Source organism: Oryza glaberrima, chromosome 12, assembly GCF_000147395.1.
Source record: "Oryza glaberrima chromosome 12, OglaRS2, whole genome shotgun sequence".
NCBI lineage: Eukaryota > Viridiplantae > Streptophyta > Magnoliopsida > Poales > Poaceae > Oryza > Oryza glaberrima.
The window spans coordinates 19,109,532-19,128,385 of NC_068337.1; the positions used below are offsets into that span (position 1 = coordinate 19,109,532).

Consider the following 18,854-nt stretch of genomic DNA (forward strand, 5'->3'; position numbering starts at 1 on the left):
GTATTGCAGCAAAGTACCACACTTTTAGAGTGTCCTCGGTCAAATTCACGTTTTGCAATATCCCACAGCTAATTACATATTTTTTTAATATCCTATAGCAAAATTTGCATATTCTTATAGGTCCACCAAGGCAGTTAACCCACACACCAGGACAGAAGTTAGAGAAGAAGTCAACGAAAGGGGAGGAAGAACAGGAAGGGAGCCCGGCCCAAGCGCACAATAATAGCCCATCCACGAATCGTAACCCCGACCCAAAAAAAAAAAAATTTCCTCGCTCCGAGAAAGTTCAGGCTAGGGCAAAGCCGGAGGGGGATGGCGGCGGGGGAGGGGGAGGCGACGACTTGCCACAAGAGATCGGCGCCGGGGCAGGAGGAGGAGGAGTCGAAGAGGCCACGCGATGGCAGCGAGGAGGAGGAAGAGCTGCTCACCGACCTCTCCCGCTACCGCCGCTACTGGACGGATCTGTGGTCCGACGTTTCCGGCGACATCGCCAAAAGAAGTGAGGAAGCTTCTTTTTTTTTGTTTTGTTTTACAGATGATTTTATGGTAAATACGAATTCGCTCATGCTCTTGTTAGGTTTTTAGTTTTCATCTCAAATCGACATGCTCGCTCGCTGATTATGGTAGGCGGGAGCCTGGGGTGCACAATTGTGGGGGATGGAAACATGAACATGGAAAATGTTGGGATTGCTATTTTTCACATGAATTTCTATCAATGTGATATAATGGCTCATCTCTTTGGTATGTTGCAAAGGAAAAAGAAATGGTAATGCTTGACTGATTGATGTGGTTTATTGGATGGATGCAGCTGAGTTTGGTCCCATGCGGTACACGGAGGAACCGGTGCCCCCGTTCGCAAAGCTCCAAGATTTACTAGAGGTTTTTTCTTTTGAGGTGACTGAGCTGAAAGGTATTCTAAGCTGACCAATAGATGTGTTTGGCCTCATCTCTGTCCGTGACTCGCTGGACCGGAATCGCTGGACCGGAATCGCAACTATATCTTTGAGCGCACCAGGAACTACTGCCAGACTCTCACTGCAAAGGTACCTCTATGCTTCATGGAAATAACAGCGCAAAGTCATCAGTCTTTTGACTTTTATACAGGCAGCTAGTTAGTTTTGCAATTTCACAATTGTGGTGCACTAGTGCAGTACTTTTTCACTGCACTGCAATCTAGAGATGTCTGCTGCAGTTCCGTTAAGAAATTGGATGTGTCTGAACTAGTTGTACCCCTGGTGTATTCTTTAGTTTACTTAAACAGATTAGAACAGTCCAAACTTATATGCACATCATGGTTCCATTTCACAAATTATATGTGATAGTCTGGTACTAGTTGTATCACAGAAGCATATTAGTAAACAACCCGAAATATTCAAATGCTCATGATTTAGAATCATGTAATGGCATTTCTTTTTTACCAAAGGCAAAACATAAAACCTGTGATAACATAATCAAGCAAATTTTCCAATCTCAAACTCCCCTACACACCAGAGCTTAGCAAATTCTCATGATATATAAGGGGCACCACAAACATGTGTGTTGCTAACAGAAACAACTACAGAAACATTCGGTGTGCAGGCGCTGAATTAGTACTTCAAAATAAAAGGCTACCAAATCATCAATTGATAGCACATGCAAGGGCACTTCCCCACTCTGATTTAATTCATAGAAACTAGCGTTTTTCCCCATATGAACTTGCAGAGGCTATCTTTTCTTGCAACATCTGTGCTCCTTGCTTCAGTTTGTCTGCAAGAACTGTATTCTTTTGCCAATCATTCCAGTAGGATATTTAAACACACCCCTCATGAATGCGTGAATGGTAAAGTGAGGGTCAAGAACTTTCCTATGGTCAAAAGAGATGCTACTCTCTCGGTAGTACAACTGTCCTAACTGCAGCAAGACGAATCATGCATGGATTCATCTCCTTGCAGTACAGCTTGAGCCTAAGGGAAAACATTTTGCAAATATTTAAGGGTAATTAACACTGCGAGAACACACCTGAAAGGTTGTAAGCAGGTCACAGTAACAGCAAGTGATCAATTGTGTTTCAGGTTTGGCAGACATATAATATTTGTTATCTCATAGCCATCTTCGTTTCTTTATTGCAATAGCCATCATGATTTAATGGGATTGTTGAATATTGAACATTATTAATGCCAATTTCCAAGAGCCTAAGGAGATGCAATGGTGATCCACCATTGATGATAGAAAGGAAATTCTTTGAGATGTTTTAGGGTAGAGGAAAAAAGGTAGCACCAAGAGTACAGTTTACCCAACAATAAACTACAATTTGTTGTGATATTTTGACATACTATGAATATTCTTTATGAAAAGCTCCTGAAAAAAAGTGTTAATGAATAATGATTGTATTAATACTACACTTCTGTGACAACAGTGCAATATTAATTTGTGAGTGCTGGTCATTAAAGATTCAAGCAATAAAGATGAAGTTGTCAATACATATATTAAATATTAATGTAGATCATATATATGCTTATTTTCCTATGCCGTATCAATGTGTTCTTGAGCAAAGGGAAAATAGAAATTCCAAGTTGAGTTATGCATAGCATGCTGTCAGGCTCGCATATGTTTTTCTATTCATAATTATATGCTCATGTTTTTATTTTGTTTTGACAGTTCAAATGTGCCATTCATATTGTTTTGTTGAGTGGAACTTAGGACACAGAACGCGATAGAGTTATGCACGTTTGTTCACCTTCAGTCTAGCTAGTTTCATCTTATCCAATAAATTTGGAAATATTTGCTATGTTACATCGTTGCTACCATTCCTTTCCAATTGTTTTCATGCAGAGCTAAGTGGTGGATTGCGTATCATTACTATTATTCTTATATTTAGTAATGTCATCAGTGTGTGTAGGATTCATCTCTGGTTCTCACTGGTCCAAGCCGTGCAGTCCAATTGATTGACCCTATTGAATTTGAAATTGAGCTAAGAGTCAAGGGGACAAGTCCCTCCAAAGATAAGATCTTGAGCGCTGAAGCATTTGGGTATAACTGCATTGCTCAGAGACTCAGATGTGGCTCACTCCGCAGTATGATGTTATCAGGAGCACGCAGCACATTGGAGTTCAAGTATGCACACATTCCTTTGGCATTGGAGGCTACAATCAAGGTCAGGATTACTAGGGGTTCAACTGATTTCTGTGGAAAGTTCATTGCACATACTGCTAGTATCAAGGAAGATGTCATATTGCTGGACTCTGGAGAAGAAATGGTGGCTATCTCCCATGATGGAGCCATTAATTTCTCCCGCAGTGTAGTTGCAGTTGAAGGAAATGGCGGAGTTCTGACTGTTGGTGTTCATGCAAGGCAGAGTGGTGGTGAGAATATGAGATGTTCTTATAAAGAGTTTATCCCGGTAAGATGTGGACGGAGTCATGACACACTTGATGTTGGATTTTGCCAGATGAGCGTTGAAGTTGCTTGGTCGCTCATCTTTTAATATTGAAAAAAGTCTAGGCCCTGATAATATTTTTCTTGCATATGACAATACTTAATATTCAGTATTAGTAGTGGAAGTAATAGATGTGCTCCGTGGCATTGTAATACACTAATATGACAGTACTGAATTTGGACCGGGGGCCTCACGATCCATGCCATTGTAAATTTGCTACTCTATATCATAAAAATGCTATTATTATTCACCTATTTATAGATAGTAACCATGTCATTACAATTCTTTTGAAATATGAGACGACATTTTCTACACTCTAAACGTAGTTGGTCTCAAATGTAGGCCACTGCATTTTTTTTATATCATCCAAAATGCCCTTATGTACATTAGGTGGGCCCTACACGTCATCCCCTCCATCTCTCTTGGAGCAAGGAGTCGTTCACCTTGTTGGTGACGCCGTCGTTTTGCTCCCTCGCATGTCGCTCGTCTTGCGCCATTGGCGGCTAGCTTTCTTGATTCAAAAGCGAGTAAGCAATCAAACTTCGCCGCAACAAAGAGCTACTCCCTTCGTCCCAAAATATTGTCCTCTAGGCAAAGGATAGCGACAACCTTAGTTGGACGAGGGAGGACGCGCGTGGGGGCGCAGCGTCCACAGCAACTGGCGATATGATATGGGGCATGCTCCGGGCGGCAATGGACGTCGCTGGTGAGGGGCGGAGTCAAATTCAAATTTGAATCGGGTATGTAAACTTTGACTTATAAACTTTGGTTCTATAAACTTTAGGTGTATAAACTTTAGATGTATAAAATACTATATATAAAAAATATTTGAATTCAAATTCAAATTTGAATCGGATATAATTCAAATTCAAATTTGAATTGGGTATGTAAACTTTTGACTTATAAACTTTGGGTCTATAAACTTTAGGTGTATAAACTTTAGATGTATAGAAATACTATATATAAAATATATTTGAATTCAAATTCAAATTTGAATCGGATATATAAACTTTTGATTTATAAACTTTAGGTCTATAAAATTTAGATGTGTAAACTTAAGATGTACAAACTTTAGGTGCATAAATTTACTAAAATAGGAAAGTAATGCGGTGCCAAAAAAGGAAACCAGGTGGAGGAGAGGGGGGGGGGGGGGGGGGGGGGGGGGGGCGCCCAGGGGCGATCGATCGCTCCTTAGCATTTCCAGAGACCGGTATGGTCTGTATGTTAATTAGAGGCTATCACGTTACAATAGTTAAGACAATACGGTCTCTAACCATTAATATACCAAAATACTTTATTACTAGTCATTTCTCCTTTATTAGACTCAATGCAATGAAAAATTTCCTAATAAATGCTAAGAGTTGACTCTATGCCATTGTTATGCGTAGCAACTATCTTTCTCTTTCCTTCTTCCTCTCTCTTCCACGTCACCAAATATGCTTGCATGATAATAAAGAGAGATCGCTAATAAAGACCATTGCACATGCCCTAAGAAATGTTTGAATCAGGTTATTTTCTACCATTCCATTTTTTATTTGCATGCATTCATTTCCAAATGAAGTACAGTGAATTACGTTCCATGGATCATACAAAAAAATCATGCCCCTTAATTATGTTGAATCAATTGCTTTCCATGTACGCGGATTTAGATGTTTTACCTTTTTCCGTGCGTTGCAACGGGAAAGATAAGAAAGTCGATGAAAAAATAGAGTGCAGTCGACAAACGGTGATTGGAATGAAAGAGGGTTAGTCGGCTGATGACAGTGAGAGACGGTGGCATGTCAAACCCTAGCGGGATAGAACGATAGGAGGGAACGCAGATTGTGGAGGCAAGGGTTGCTTAAATCCATTTGAGATTTTGATTATGTGTAATGGTTTATCGGGACAACCATTTGAAATTACATCTTAGTAGCTGATGGCCATATTTAATAGTTCATGACATGTATAAAAAATACCATTAGAGATTCTACGAGGTAAAGCTTCGGAAAATGTTTTCTGGACTCATTTTCTGGGGGTGGCTAAGGGGCGCGCGCGCACCAGCTGGCCCCCTCCCCCGAGTGATTTTTTTCCTTTTTCTTTTTTCACGATTTTCTTTTTTTTTTCGCCTTCCCTTTTACGTATTTTTTGATTATTTTCTTATCTTCAACACACGTGTTTTCAAATATTTTGACTTGAAAATTTTCAAATCTCGAGTTGGAAGTTTTTAAATCCGAATTGAAAGTTTTCAAATCTCGAATTAAAATTTTCAAATCTCGAGTTGGAAGTTTTCAAATTCTGAGTTGGAAGTTTTGAAATTTTGAATTGAAAGTTTTCAATTCAGGGTTGAAAGTTTTTCAAATTTGAGATGAAAAGATGAAAGTTTTCAAAATTTAACTTCAAAAAGTTCAAATTTCGAGTTAAAGTTTTTTAAAATTTGACTCCACGTATAGATTTCTTTTCAATATGTTAAACAAAAGCTATCCGAAAAAAAAAATCTTATGTTAATTGTCGGTATTATCTCTAACTAACAGGATTAGTTGGTACGTTTCTCTGAGAAAAAAGTCCGGCCGCGTGCGCGTTGGCAGCGCATACGCGCGGGGTAGCTTTTCCGTCATTTTCTTCTATCGGCGTGTGCCCACATCTCGTACCTATATCTCTTGCTCCAGTGTGGTTAGTGTATAGGCGGATCTCCGTTTCGCTAGATCTAGTCAAGCTCAGGTCTACCCGATCCAGCTCGTTGAGGCAGCGGTAGATTTAGTGATTTACCGCACGGCTACCCTAAGCAGCTCCCCGGCCTCCAAAGCCTACAGCTATAGAGTTGTTCCTTTGTAAGCTGGTGATTTTGCATGCAACGCCACACCAAACCAAGCCAGGCAATGATGGTCACGAGTATCGCCGGGAGTCATGGACCTTGCAATGCAACACACAAGTACACCACATCAGCACACCTCTTGACTTGGTGCTAGTTTAAAAAAAATGTAGACGAGCGAAGCAGAGGTGTTCGACTCTAGATGAGGTCTGGTTGTCAAATCTCTCCCTTTTTAATTTTTTATTCTACTAAAAAAATATCCGTGCGTTGCAACGGGTGAAATCTATTTTAATCTTATTATTGTTAAATGGTTTAGTTAAGATGAAATTTACTGTGGGAGTTCGCTTGGATATATATTTTTTTTAGAAAATCATGAGCTGTAGTTAGGAGTCCGATCATCTCAAGTTAGCATGCGAGTTTTTTTAAACAGATTTCTTATATGATTCCTTCTGTATTATCAGAAGTGAACGATTTTAAAAACCGATTCAAATACGGATATTTATTTCCAAAGCAAACGAACTTAAAAACTGACTCATACACGGATGACGTACCAAAATACCGGTAAAAACATATTTAATTTTTATAATAGTAGAGATAGAGATATACATGACGAGTTTCATGGTATGTCCGATTGAGATTAATCATCCGTGATGGGTACTATAACTAATCTCGTTTGACTTATATGCTGAGCCAAACCTATCTATGATGGGCCTTATACTTAGCCCGATTGAGATAATTATCATTCGTACCGGTCAAATGCCCGATTGAGATAACATCTCACATCAGTGATCTTTGCTTAGTGATGGTAGCTATTCCTGACTCTGATTGAGACCTATCCCATGCTAGTGAATCCAGTGGCTAACAGAAGGTCGCACCACAATCGAACCTCTGCGTCGTGACTTTGTGGCCGCGGGATAAGCAGCGCTGCAACAAAACAAACGAATAAAGACACTTCGCTGGAGACGAGACTTAAATCGTCTCTAAGGCTCTTCATACTGTCCTTCGGTGGCATGTGAGTAAAGGAATAGAGAAATGCTGGTCCAAAATGGGAGATATGCTTCCTATATGCTGAAGTTTCCAAACTATTTACATGCAGGAGGGAGGGTAACTGCTAAAGTGTCAAAGGTATGGTCATCATAAGTTTTTACCTGTTACTTAGGTGGTATTTGGATCAGGGACTTAATTTTAGTCTCTATATTTAGACACTAATTTAGAGTATTAAATATAGACTACTTACAAAACTAATTACATAAATGAAAGCTAATTTGTGAGACAAATTTTTTAAGCCTAACTAATCCATAATTAGAGAATGTTTACTATAGCATCACATAGTCTAATCATAGATTAATTAGGCTCAATAGATTCGTCTCGCGAATTAGTCCAAGATTATGGATGAGTTTTATTAATAGTCTACGTTTAATATTTATAATTAATTTTTAAACATCCGATGTGATAGGGATTTAAAAGTTTTAGTCCTATCTAAACAGGGCCTTATAGTGATGACGAGAAATTCTAGCCACATAAAAAGTATAGAACAAGTAGCTATTAAGGTAAATTGTTGGATATCTGTAGGAGAATATTCTCATGTTAATACTGTAGTATGGCTGTAGTCTGTTTGTTCAGAAATAAACAAATTGAAGTGCTTTATTTTGTTGAACTTTATCAAGGGTTGATTTCAATAAATCTTTACTGAAGCTAGTAAACAATGCTAGGAATAATTAGCTCCTGACAAATATGAAATATGTGATGGTGTATCTTCTATGACTCAATACATGTATGGATTGTCTAATTCTCTGTTTATGGCCTAGTAAACTTAGCTAGCTTTCTTACATTTTTTAGAAATCATATCATGTACACTGATTTGGTTTACAGTTCATTTTAGAAGATACTGGAGATTGTAAAGGATTGCTACATCATGCTGTGAAGGAGGAGATAAAGCAAGAATTATCTTAGGAACAGTTATAAATATATTTTATCATGCTGTGAAGAAGGGAGGAGATAAAGCAAGAATTATCTTAGAAATAGTTATAAATTTATTTTTCTAAGAGATGACGCAAATCTCTTTTTTCTGTATGGCTGTTTAGCTGACTTGTGAATCACAATTGTCCTTAATATAATTACCTTTCATCTATTGGAGTGTTTTACTGTTTACTAGCTGTCATTTTGGTATGTTGATAGCTATATATATTGCTCAGATGTGAATGCTGTAAATATGCCAAGCATGGTATCCTACAATGAATCGTATGTACACGTCTCAGTTACTCAAGAGGACGCACCGTGAGACGCATTAATAGTTGTAGAGATGTTAGTGGATCCCATTTAAAAAACGTCTCAACTAACATAGGGACGCTATTTCACGTCTCAGATCTCGTAGAGATGCTATACAGAGCGTCTTTACAATTTTGAGACGGTCCTAACGGAGACGCTTCTAGGACGCTTTGAAGAAGCGACTCTATGTATGCTTAAAGACGGTTCAAAACATCTCAACTCTATAAATAAGATGTCTCTAAACACATGTTTTGTTGTAGTGAGCAGTCAGTCACCTCCCCATCGCAGAAGGTTGCTATTGATCCGATCCGATTTATGAAAAAATCGGAGAAAGATTTTTTTTTTCTGAAACAAGATGGCATCGAGTAATGAACTGCAGGGGAAAAGTTGATGTTTCACATGAACTGTACCATAAAAACAGTTTTGCAACCAAAAAAGACTAAAATTTGCTCAACAATTAACCCACCGTACAACAAAATCGCGATCAGTTCCTTCAAGTAAACAAGCTCACAGCCATTGCGTACAAGGATGAAGCAGCATGCTCACCGGAGGTCATGGACTCCTACCAGGGCCGATGCAGCCACCTGGCCTCGTCCTCCTCATCCAATCACGAAAAGAGACCGTGCGATTAATGAAGCAAATCTGGGCGTTATTATGTGGAGGCAGTGAGACGCAAGAGATCTGTTCGAATGGAGAAAGAGGAGACGAAGAGATTGAGTCGGAGAAGCGTGGGACGGGACGGACAGGTCAGGACAAGGTGAAGCTGACGGATCAATGTGCACGCCTACCGACCGGCCGAACCGACGAAACACCAAACTCCTGAATCCTGATCCAATTTGGACACACGATGACTGACGAAAAACTACGACAAAAACATATTAAACTTTTATAATAGGTAAAGATAAAGATCTTTTATCTATATATGGATATTTATTTACTATACTAAAATGCATGCTTTCAGTTTGTCTTTTACCTATCATAAACCTTACTTACGAGAACAATTTCTACTCGTGTTTGTTGTTCATCGTTAAGCTTGCCTAGGTTCTAGAAAATTTTTAGATCCACCGCTGCACTGAGGTATTTATTGATGGAGCTTCCATACCGACTACTTAAGATTATAGATGGTCATATGGCCTGAGGCTCACGGCCTGGCCCGAAGCCCGCAATTTTGGCCCGGCCCAAGAACGGCACGGCCCGACTGGGATCATGCCCGTGCCAGCCCGGCCCGATCAAAGAAAAAAATATAGAGATACAAAATAGACTTAAATAATCGTATAAGGTAAGGCCCAAGATAAGAGGTATACAAAATAGACTTATTTTTCAGCCATTTAAACACAACCCACAAAGTTGAGGAATCAAAAATAGACTTTTTCTGCAAGGAAGCACGATGAGCCATCATGCCTTTAGGCCGGCCCGGCACGGCCCGAGTAGTATTGGGCCGTACCTAGGCCGTGTATGCCACCCGTGGGCTGGCACGGCACGGCCTGGTGTGTTGGTTGGGCCGTGCCAGCCTGACAAGCCTCGGCCCAGGCACTGTCGGGCTTGGGCCATGCCGTGCCGAGCGATCCACATGGCCATCTATACTTAAGATCAGTCAATGCTTCCAACTCTATATAAAGTAGTTGTGGCGTACTTTACATGGGAATGTACATTAAAGACCAAATAGCTCTCAAAATAACCCTTAGATCCGAACAACTTAGAGCTATTTTATTGAAGGACTATTTTCTGTACTAAAAAATAGCTCTTAAAATAACTTTTGGCTAGTTCTCCAAACTCGACCATATTATGTCCTCTAGCCAGTAGCGAAATCACTAGCTTGCATTTGTATCAGCGCTGCAACTAGCGGGGGATCAGAATGGAGCGTTGTGTTGTCGCCGGCTCAGCGAAGTACCTGGCCATCCATCGGCTGAGGCATCGATGACTGTATGTGTCATACGATCGAAACAAAGAAACAGAGCAACCTCTTGATGGACGCATACGGGCCAGGTTTGCCTTGGGACGGGAAGGCCCACCACGCAGTATAGAGAGATATCCATACGACCATACTTGGCCTGTTTGGTACAGTTCTAACTCTTAAATTTAGTTTCAGAAGTTGGATTTGAAGTGAAGTTGTGGAGCTGTCTAAACCCAGCTATACAACTCTAGTTCATTTTGTGAGAGAACTCCACCCAGCTCCACTCTTATTTTTGGTGGAGCTGAAACTGTTTGGTGGAGTTGTGCCAAACAGGCCCTTACGGACGCTGCTTGCCTGCTCCCAGGGCGTGCTCTGATAAGTGCTCCCGTATACGTGGCACAATCCTAGCGTTTCCTTGTTTTTTTCCCTTGAGTAAAGTGTACGGGTGGTCCTTAAACTTATAGGGGTATGTCATCTAGATCCCTAAACTCTCAAAATGCATATCCAAGTCCCAGAACCTATCATAGTGTGTCATCTAGGTCCCAAATCGCCACAACCCCTTTAGGATCCTATGTGGCGTTGATGTGTCATGCCACACGGACATGATATGGCATTATTTTGACTGACAAATGGGACCCATTTAATTTTTTTCCTTTTTCTTTTTTTTCTTCTCTTTTTTTCCCTTTCTTCTCCTTTCTCTGTGACCCGTGCAGAAAAAAAGAAAAAAAGAAGAATGAGAAGAAAACGAAAAAGAAGAGAAGAAAAAAAAAGAAAGGACACATCACGTCCCTGTGGCATTGCCACATCAGCGCCACGTAGGATCCTAGAGGGGATGTGTCAATTTGGGATCTAAATGATACACTTTGACAAGTATTGGGATCTAGATATGCATTTTGAGAGTTTAGGGACTTATATGACACAACCCTACAAGTTTAAGAACCGCTAATGCACTTTACTCTTTTCCCTTGGCCCACAACCAGGAGAAAGATTTAGAGAATCCCGTTCCATCAAACCGAAAAAAAACGGCATTTAACACTCCACCGCTTCCAGCTACTTCTTCTTTTAGATTTCTTTATCCTGTGGCAGCAGTGGCGAAGGGTAGCTGGTTGCCGGCGCCCAGAAACCGGCGAGCAGAGCCGGCGTGGTGGGGCGGCAGCGAGGGATGAGCAGGAGGAAGCTGCAGAGCGACGAGTGGTGGCGCATCCACGCGCGGCCGTGTTGGTACGGGCGGAGCGATGGGTATCGCCGGGTAGTGGCTGAAGACATCGTTGCTGATAGGTCTGAAAGGGAGCAGCACACCAGGATGTGCAAGAACCTATCAAACAACACTTCGAAGCTCTGAGGTAACATCTATGTATTGTAGAATTTCCTAAGTAAATGACCACAATCAAGCAGGGGTCCTGAGCAGCATGATTTGATCTAAAACAACTGAGCCTTTTCAATTAGCACTATATATTGGTTTCTGACAGTAAGATCTGATTGCATTGCAGGTTTCAACTTCAGAGTTTACAACCCACACTCTGCTCCACATTTCATTTCTATCATGGGAGATGTCAAATAATTGTTGTAATGATTTGAGAAGACAAGTAGAGAATAAATAAATGAGTACCCGAACATTATTCATGTACTCTGTAGTTGAATCCATCAGGAGAGAAAGATATTTTTCTCATAAACAGGGTTAATCGGAAGTTAAAAATCAATAATGACAAAGAACACGAGCATTTATGTTTACCTTTTGGGTTTCTGCTGGATCATTTAGAGTCTCATCCATTGCTTTTAATTTTGGTGTGGATATTGGTGGCTTGATGGTGTATAATTATGTGGAGATGTGCAAGAGAAATTTGCCGGGGGTAATGCTTCTGTTGGCACGAACTGGAAATAATTTTCCCTCCAAAACACTATGATATATTGTTAATTACTTGACGTGAATGATGGGATTCACCTGATATGGTTGTGGGCCAAGGAGAAAAAGCAGGGAAACACTAGGATTGTGCCACGTATACGGGAGCACCGATGGGAGCACGACCTGGGAGCAGGCAAGCCGCGTCCCATACGACACAAGTACTCCGTATCTGACAAGGCTGGCGTGACGAAACGAAACAAAACAGGTTAAATGCGAGTTTATATATAGGAAAATACTTTACGTCGGGCGACCGGCGCGAGGGAGCCAGATCGGACGCTCCCCCCGCACGCCCCTTCCCCCACGTGCGTACTGTTGGGCCACCCACTTCTCTCTCCCTTTTTTCATAAAAGATGTTTCACCTAGTGTACTTACAATATTTCACTATTTATAGATCTAATATTGCAGTTAATTAAAATACTCTTTTGCAATAAAAAAAACCCACATATTTTAGAAACTCTCTATAAGGGAATTTGATTTATTTTTTGTTCCACCAAAAATGTTTCACCTAGTGTACTCACAATGTTTTACTATGTACAGATCTAATGTTGCAGTGAACGAAACATTCCATTGCAACAAAAAAAATCACATATTTTGGAAACCCCCTATTAAGGGAATTTGGTTTATTTTTTGTTCCAACGAAAAATATTTCACCTAGTGTATTCACAATGTTTCACTATGTATAGATCTAATGTTGCAGTGAACTGAAACATTCTTTCGCTATTTGCTGAAACATTATTTTTATATAAGGTGAAACAACACCCGATTTAAACGAGTGAAACATTTTCGATCTACTTAGTGAAACAATTCCGATATATCTGGTGGAACATCGTGCAACATTTAAAAATAATTCAATAATAAGCTAATTTTTTCGTCGGAATATATCCATATGTGATCTTGTTTTGAATATTTAATTGCAACAAATTTAATGGTGCAATCGGATCATGATTTGGATAAGTAATTTAAGAGAAAAATCAGTTTAAAGTAGTTTTACATGTAAATCGGACGCTGACGTCAGCGCCCGATTTTACCTCCTCCGGATCGGGCGCCCGATCGGGAGTCGTCTCCTTATATATATATAGGGAATCGTAGATGGATTCGGATTGTGTACCAAAATTCAGACAAAAACATGTTTAATTTTTATAATAGCAAAGATAGAGATAGAGGTATATATACCATCGGTCGGTTTTCTAAAATTTAGAATTGAGATTAGATGCATACGTACGTGCCATGCTGGTAGTCGTTACACCGCCGGTAGTGTTGACATGTTTAATTTTTATAATAGCAAAGATAGAGATAGAGGTATATATACCATCGGTCGGTTTTCTAAAATTTAGAATTGAGATTAGATGCATACGTACGTGCCATGCTGTTAGTCGTTACACCGCCGGTAGTGTTGACATGTTTAATTTTTATAATAGCAAAGATAGAGATAGAGGTATATATACCATCGCTCGGTTTTCTAAAATTTAGAATTGAGATTAGATGCATACGTACGTGCCATGCTGTTAGTCGTTACACCACCGGTAGTGTTGCCGGATTCCACCCGGACAGAAAAACGGCGATCAACCCACTATTAAAAACTACTAATTTGCCCGTGCTAATGCTACGGTGATATTTAGTATGTCTCCCCAGACAAAGTAATTAAAAAATTGTATATTTTTAAATTTTTGCCAAAGGGAGTAGTAAATCTAGATGGAGCAATTAATCGCATCTTACGTATATGCAAAAAAAAGGTAAATTGTGAATATTTGCAAATGTACCAATATTATAACGTGAATTGTCTCATTTCTTCTCCAAAAGGAAACATCTAATATATTTTTTTATCCACAAATTGCATATACAAATACATCCTGTCAATCTCAAATTCCTCTCCATAAATTTACCATCATAACTTCACGCTTAACGACCTACAACTCTTTGTCTATGTCTCTATGTCACAGACCCCCATATAACCCATCAACACATTTTCCTGGAGGATATGGACAACTCCCATAACTCATTACCCAAGAAGTGCACCTAGGTGACACGCATATTGTTATCCTAGGATTGTTGCAGCAACATATTTCATAATAACACAGTAAATTTCAATACATCTATACAACCTCATTTAGCAGGCTCACCTTTTATACTATTATAAAAAATATTAATATTTAACATTACATTACTTATTGGCATGTTTACACAATTGTAAAATAAATTTAAAAGCAAAGTACACTACAACCATGCATTTCACATCACTGCACAAAATATCTTAATCAGAAAATCGCACGAGAAAGCAATTGTAATAAAAAAGCACAAAAAGGCATATTATTCATTATTGGACCATTTGCTTAGGTGAACAGTTTGGTGCCATACAAATGTGCTCCCGGCAATATGAAAAAGTTTGGCACAATATAATTAAAGAGTTACAACTTTTTGAAGAGAATAGAAGAAAACTCAAACAACCCTCATGGAATACTGCCTATTCCTCTTTTCGTCCAGTGCCGCAGTTCCTAATTATTCAATTGAACCACCATCCACGCAAGAGTACTGATGGCCTCAGCAAACAATGGGAGACTGCAAGCAAATCAAGAAGATAGTACACCTGGTCACTGCACAAATGCTATTTGCTCAAAAACAGAGGGCTAAAAGAATCAGTCATATATTCAGTCTAATTTATATGGTAGCACCAAAAATGAAATATATAGTACATAGATATACTGCTTATAGACGTGCAATAATCAAGACCAAAGCTACATGACAGATTTGGCACTCTCTTGGATCTGATCTAATATCTATGAACAACTACAAATATGCAATCTCTGCACAAAAAAATTAATATGCAATTGATGATAATTGATGTCAAAAAGTGGAAAACTTTCATCATACCTCTGATGCAGTCCCATTTGGCTTGCTCGATCTGGTTTCAGAAAGACTCAATTTCATGATTAAACAAAAAATAATAGCTAACACTTATGTCTCTTTTCATCACCATGATGCATGGGTGTTTTTATAGTTTATTGGAGCAACTTATCTGTTTTACATGGATGTAGATTGTATTCTTACTTTAAGTTGCATTTAGTTGCCTAGAACAACCGAGTAGCTACTGTAGTGTTTTTCAGAATAATATTAAACAGTTAAATAGTAAGACCATGTACTTTGTTTTTCGTGGAGTAAGAGCATGAACTAACCTATATTGATAATATGACCAGGAAAGAAGAGTAAATGAGCAGCTTATGTGTACCATTGACAGTTACTTAAGGCACATTCTTTCTCATACCTAAATATTGCTTGCTACTAAACAGATGAAAATAAGCATGTCCAGAAAAAGAAGCAAAACCACAGGGATTACCTCATACCTGAGTTCATAATCTCCCTCACTGGTGAACTGAAGAGGCACAAGCATTTGTAAAAGAGAAGGAAAGGTCATAGGAGCCTTCTAGCAAGGTTTGTTGTACAGGCCTATCAGTAGATGGCATCAGATTAATCAGGCCTTCACACAATTATGCAGAAACATATAGAAATAATTAAATGATTTGCAACCTCGTTACTTCCAAGACTCCAGCCATTTCTTCTTCTCCTTACCCAGATCAGATCAGATCAGCTGAAGAGAGCAAATTAAAGAGAAAAAGAAGAAAGTAGGCAGCCTACCTAGATGACAGTTGTGTTCAGGAGGAGAGGGTTGATATTTGAGAAGCACAATCCATCACAATATACATTTTAAAATCAATTTTCTATTCAACTGAAACTGATGGTTGAACTTGGACTTGAACTTGCACCACAAATATACAACAGAATTCAGAAATATATACAATCTTACCCAGCTATGCACTTGGAGTTGAAAAACAGATGGTTGTGGTGGTGGTTGTGGGGATCATGCGTCTTGGAATTCAAATTGCAATCGTTTTCCTTAAAATAAATGTGATAAAAATATTTACACTGCGACAATTGCTTACAGATTTTCCTGCAAAATTGTAGAAGGATATGCAATCGGGAAAAGTTAAAGAGACCTACAAAGCTAACCTAAAGTAATGTAAATCTTTGTTGGTCATGAGGGAGGCATCATGAAGGAGACATTGCAATTAACATTGCTCTAGCAGAAAATGCAAGTTAACTGCACTTTTTGTAAATCTTCTCTAACGAAGAAAATAACTTGAGCTATTATCTTCCTTCAGAAAACTTATCGCATATAGCTTGACCTATGAACATCATATACATCAAAGGCTACATGTGTTTCTCATTTCTGTGTAAATCTAATGACAGATAGTCAAACATTCAAGCTAGATCTATCCACTGATTCCTTCACATCTGCACAAAAATTCAAATATCCAAAATAAAAAAATACCTGCTGGCGTGCTGCAGCCTGCATAGAGGTCTGCTGGTGGCAATTACTTGAAGGGTTGTGGGCATACAGGAGGGGAAGAACACTAAGGAAACCCAGACGTTCAGATTCTGCATCAGGTTAAGCCAAAAGAAAGTTAAGTTATGCACTTCTGTTCTGTTTTTCTCTAGACTTTGCCACAAATTTAGAAAGGTATTACATTATTTAACGACATAAGGACATAAGTGAATATCTGGATATGAATAACTGAATCAGTTTGTCTAATGACATGGAGACATAGTTCAGAAACTCAGGTAATAACACCAAGTAGAGTGCGGTCCTAGGTGGTCACACTTAATTGATTCCTCCATAGTATATAAATGGATCTGAGTTTCTAAATTACAATCAAGGGTAGGATGTTGGTAATTTGAATAGTTCAGCTGCAAGTGAGACTGTCAGTTCTAGTAGCAGTAACAAATGGATCTTTGATCCAAGTATTATTGAGCTCAAATTTACTGACCATGAAATCATCAATAACCAGATCCTTCATTTGGATATTCATTAGCTTCCACAATCCATTGAATCCTCTAGATCCAGGTTCTGTAAATAAACATGATAGAGATATCAAATGGGTGCATCACGGCATCTAGTGCTGTAAGATGAACTGATGCATATTAACAAATGCAAAAAAAAAAAACATGCAGAGCAGTCCATCTAGTTTTGCGAGAAAGATTCCCAAGGTAAAATTGTACTCTGCACATATTATGAAGCAAATGTATCATAAACTATGGCATACAAATTTTCTTTGCTTATGCACATATTGTGAAGCAAATGTATCATAAACTATGGCATATAATTTTTTTTTGCTGAAATTCTTTTGAGTGCACGATAATAGAACATTATATGTCCTTCTTTTTTCCCAGATTCATTTTTAAGAGATTTAATTCTAGACATCCAGCTGCAGCACTACAGTTACCACAAATCACCATGCGTAATAGATGCATACTGCAAGCTAACTGAGCGAGGTACAATACAAGTTGATAGAGAAAATCATTTTGGTGCTCTGAATTCGCTAGCATGTTCCTTTTTAAAGAAAGAACCGGTTCTGCTCTAGTTGACGAGGATGAGATAAGAATTAACCAACTAACCACAACAATTCTCACAGAGATTGAAATGATCAGCCAACCAAACGAAGACGATCTCAACCCATGCCTAAAGATCAAACGGAATACATTGGCATCAGATTAGGGTTTCTCCCCACACCAAATCCCTCAACGATCTTCTAGATACACGATTCCCGGCGCCCGCCGCACACGGCCTACAGGTCCCACACACGGACGTCACGCGATGCCGCGATCTCATCTGATGATTTTCTCTGATCACGCGATCACAGAGCCGCGCCGCCGCCGGCCCACGCCACGCGCGAGCGCCTGCGCGACCCGGCGCCCCCATGCCGCACGCCCAGTCCCACGCCGCCACGCGCGACCCGGCGTCACCAGGTCATCCACAAGCTTCATCGCAACAACATCATCATCGGTCGCCCATGAGATTCGTTGTTGCTGCTACCGCTTGTCTGCGAGGTTCTTCGCCGCCACCGGTGGTCGTCGGCGTGGTTCATGGGTAATTTAGTGCAATCTATTCTTATATATGACTCGTACTAATTAAGTTTTACCATTTTGCAGGTTAAAAAAAGACTAGGCACATGAGTTCTCTGCTTTTAGAGACCTTTGGTCTAGAAGCCTCCTGATGTCTTGATTCATCTAATGGTGGTTTTCACTGTCACATATGAGCATGATGATCCAATCATATACTTTCTTTTACCAGGTCTATCCAATGGTCCTAATTATTGCAGCTAACATCGCTCATCCACCTTTCAAAAGCTGCTTTGGCTGTGTTTTTTTTTTTGGAGGGGTTGCCCCTCCCCTCTGCACGTAAAATGATGGAGTGATAGATTAACGTATGATTAATTAAGTCTTACATTGTGAAACGGAGAGAGTAGCTATAAAAAAATTAAAAATGTATTAATATGATTTTCTAAAGCAACTTTCCTATATAAACTTCTTGCGAAACTTAAAAAACAAGAAAGATAAGTTGGGAACTCATGAGAAAGACAGCCGTACATTTGTCTGTCTGTAAAATGTGCCTCAAGGACAAATGTGCCAAAAGTATGAAGAGTTGCATTCCTACACTTGTCTGTCTGTTCAGAACGAAAGTACGTTGATTGGCACATTCAGGATCGCTCTTCCAAATTCAGAAGCGCCGCATTACACATCATTCTTCCGAAGG

The 18,854-nt window shown here is 39.5% G+C and overlaps 1 long non-coding RNA gene and 1 pseudogene across 1 annotated transcript; one reads left to right on the forward strand and one right to left on the reverse strand.

Moving 5' to 3' along the window:
• The first annotated feature begins 246 nt into the window (after positions 1-246).
• Positions 247-3,669, forward strand: LOC127757433 (uncharacterized; annotated as a pseudogene).
• A 12,932-nt stretch (positions 3,670-16,601) lies between these two features.
• LOC127757436 (uncharacterized) lies at positions 16,602-18,195 on the reverse strand. Its single transcript, XR_008013449.1, has 3 exons — positions 17,717-18,195; positions 17,089-17,168; positions 16,602-16,699 (listed from the first exon to the last, which is right to left on the reverse strand). It is a non-coding gene; the product is annotated as an uncharacterized LOC127757436 (long non-coding RNA).
• Between the last annotated feature and the right edge of the window lie 659 nt (positions 18,196-18,854).